At 41.9% G+C, this 3,703-nt stretch overlaps 1 non-coding gene across 1 annotated transcript; it reads left to right on the top strand.

Moving 5' to 3' along the window:
• The first annotated feature begins 329 nt into the window (after window positions 1-329).
• Trnaa-cgc lies at window positions 330-402 on the top strand. Its single transcript has one exon. It is a non-coding gene; the product is annotated as a tRNA-Ala (tRNA).
• Window positions 403-3,703: the final 3,301 nt, after the last annotated feature.

The following is a 3,703-nucleotide window of genomic DNA, read 5'->3' as shown; positions in this document are numbered from 1 at the left end:
CAGCTGACCGTGTAACACGACCGGGGGTACAAATGGTGTGGGTCCCTTAAACCGTTTCTCGTTTCTTGCCCGTGCACCGTGTCCACACCACGTACCTGATACTGCCGCGGCTGTCGTACTGTTCTGCTCCACACTGCTGCTGGCTTGCCTGAAATTATGAATCTAAATAGCCAAGCGGGTTTAGGGCAGGCACTCAACTTTATACACAACACTTTTCTACGTCTGGTATGAGAAACTATATTCTGAGACGATGAGAAACGTTTCACTGTTTACATTCTTAGTCATAAGTGCTTATCCCAATTAACATTCTTGATTATCTGTATCCACCGAGCGAGGTGGCGCAGTGGTTAGCACACTGGACTCGCATTCGGGAGGACGATGGTTCAATCCCGTCTCCTGCCATCCTGATTTAGGTTTTCCGTGATTTCCCTAAATCGCTTCAGGCAAATGCCGGGATGGTTCCCTTGAAAAAGCACGGCCGATTTCCTTCCCCATCCTTCCCTCACCCGAGCTTGCGCTCCGTCTCTAATAACCTCGTTGTCGATGGGACGTTAAACACTAATCTCCTCCTCCTCTTGTATTTACCCCTGTCATCAATACGTCTGAATACGTCATCTGTATACATCAGTCGGACGGGTCACGTGTAACCAGTTCTCCTTGTCACTAGTAATAATATAACACTGTTCATAAAGACAAATATTCCGTTCTCACTTGTACCAGAGTGCCCGTAGCCGTCGCGGCGTGGCTGATTGTTGATGATGCGCGATGACCGAACGCACGTTCTCACGCTCGCTACAAGACACTGGCACTTGATTGCACTCCTTTGTGGTAACCAATATTTGCTCATTGACATTAGTTCATGCTGGGAGACCGAACACGGCGCGGATAATTGATGCAGTACGGTACGACACGCAACGAGTGGATACTCAAGTACGTTATAGCAGCACTGCTCATATTTAATTACTTCTTTGCGCCCCTTTTCAATGAAATCATTTCTATATCTCACTGTAATAGCACTTGTAGCAGCACTTGTAGCAACACTTGCACTTCCATAATAATGCCTTTCACGTATTGATCTACCCACAGCACATCATAACAGCCCCGTGTCCTGTGCGCGACTCTGCAAAATGCAGCCGCTCTCTAAGATACTCGGCAACCAAGACAAGCGATATGACAGAAATTGTTACATCGAGGTATTTGGAGTAGAATTGTCCCAATAACAACTCGTTAATGTTGCAGACATAGGATACTACTTTCCTGCGCTTTATGAAGTCCACACCTTTGCATATCTGTACATTTAAAGCAAGATGTCAATCTTTGCAGCACTTTAAATCTCATTATGAAGTGATCGAATATTTGTGCAGATGGATAACTGCATCATCGACAAAATACTAAAATTAACACACTTGAACGAAATATAATTTACATCGGAAAAAAGTTCTCCAAAATATCAAGTCATGTGATATCAAGGAATAAGAGTGTGAAATACAAACGGTCTCAAGAGGACTACATTCTTCTAGCAAAGGTAGGAGCTACACACCTTAGTCGGAAATCATTAATGTGTGCCTCCTATGAAAGTTTCCCAATTCCTCTCACGTAGTGTAGTCCGAATCTTGCTTCACTTATCATTCCGCCATTCTAACGGAGTGGAGTTTCACCTCGAGCACAGTGAGTATGGGATACTAAACAGCTGGGTGTAACTGCCATTGAAGAATGTTGTTATCAACAATTCAGGAAATAATTATTTCCTGTGATCCATTGTAAGAGTTGTCAGGAGGCCACAACCTGATCAGGTTAAATAAATAAACGAATAAATAAATAATTGTTTTGTTTTTTGGTTTCTTGGTTGAACCTGTAAAATCCTTATCACAGCTTGATGAAACATATTTTGATGTACGCTCAATGAGATATATCGTAAAACTGAGCGGTCCGAGTTACGAACGTTTCCCTAGTATTAGAAGCATGTTTACACCCTGTAATGTGATGATGCATTTTATATTGAATGCATCACAAGTATCTTCCAGCTGACAAATAACTTATTTTATTACGAAAATATAACTGTTTTTACTCATATCAAGATACTAACATTTCCTAAATATTCGTGTGTATTTTATATTTATTTACCGCCTTTTACGTAAAGCGTACAGGAAATTTTCTGTGGTATTGCCGGTTCGTAGTAATAATTATGCTTAATATTAAATAATAAATTCGGTTACCTGGCATAGTTTTCGAACGTTGTGTATAATAACAATGAGGAAATGGTTTTGAAGTTCACAGACTTAGGTAATTAGCCAGAGTATTCGTATGTGGTTAAGGATACACACCTACGCTGACGTACGCTTCAGATTTGTTTTTAAAAAATAGCGTGGAATGTGTCAGGATGTCGACTTCTAACTATACACATACGTATCTACAGCATTCACAGCACCTTTTACTATCATTAGAGTTACTTGACTGTAATACGAATTTAACAATCTCGGGGTGAGAGGCGGTCGATGCAGTTGCTCAGTACTAGAGATTTGGTTTATTTACTTGTATACTGACATCTAAAACATGTTATTTCAAACATAAATATATGCGAGTTACACTTAATAGTACGGTTTAGAACTGAATATGTATATGTCAGGCCCAGTCACAGGGTGACAATTGTTGAAATATACGAAAAAACGTAAATTAGTTACAAACTACGGAGTGCACAGACCTTATTCAGCATGTAAAAGTCATTAAAGATGATCGGATTCTGGTTATGACATGTTCGATATGCCTGTCATCATTGGCTACAATGTGACGCAGACGAATGACCTCCTGAATGGCTGTTTTCAGCGCAGCAGTGGTTTTGGGGTTATTGCTGTAAACCTTGTCTTTAATATAGCAACACGAAAAAGAGTCGCATATGTTCATATATAAGAATATGGCGGCCGATAGAGGCTCATGCCAGTGGCCTCTGGATACTACAGAGCCTGAATGCTGTCCACAAAGTGTTCCTCCTGGACATCACTCTCCTGCTTTGATGGGGTCACGCTCTGTCTTGCATGAAACACATCTTGTCGAAATCAGGATCACTTTGTATAAAGGGATGAAATAACCTCCCAAAACCGTCACATACCATTCGGTAGTCACCGTGCCATCAAAGAATATCGCAACGATTATTCCGTGACTGGGCATTGTACACCACAAAGTCACTTTGTGAGGGTGAAGAGACTTCTCGATCGAGAAATGCGAATTCCCAGTCCCCCAAATGCGCCAGTTTAGCTTATTGACGAACCCATCTAAATGAAAGTGGGCTTCCTCGATAACTGAACCATATTCACATCAGTCCTGTTCGTCAGTTCTGTGGACAATAGCGTTGGCGATACACAACCGCTGTTCCATGGCCCAGGTACTTAATGGCTAATGGGGTCGAATTTTGTGTGAGGAGAGATGCAGGCCTTCAACAACAACTTGTCGCAGTGTCTCACAATTGATTTCTCCTGTTGTGCAGCTTGTCTCATCGATTTTCTAGGGCTGGTTTGAAACACATCGCGTGTCTTCTCAATGTTTTCAGGCGTTTTAACTTCTCTTGGACGACCGACATGTCATCACGAACACTACCCGTCCTCACAAGCTTGCGAATTAAATTCTTGATTTTTAGTGCACTTTGACCGGTTGTCTTCAGCTGGAATTCGGTCGCAAACTTTCTTTGAGCCGCAGCTGGGTTATTACT

This window comes from Schistocerca piceifrons, chromosome 5 (genome assembly GCF_021461385.2).
Source record: "Schistocerca piceifrons isolate TAMUIC-IGC-003096 chromosome 5, iqSchPice1.1, whole genome shotgun sequence".
Taxonomy (NCBI): Eukaryota; Metazoa; Arthropoda; class Insecta; order Orthoptera; family Acrididae; genus Schistocerca; species Schistocerca piceifrons.
The sequence above is the reverse complement of the archived record's forward strand: the minus strand, read 5'-3'. Positions and strand labels throughout refer to the sequence as shown.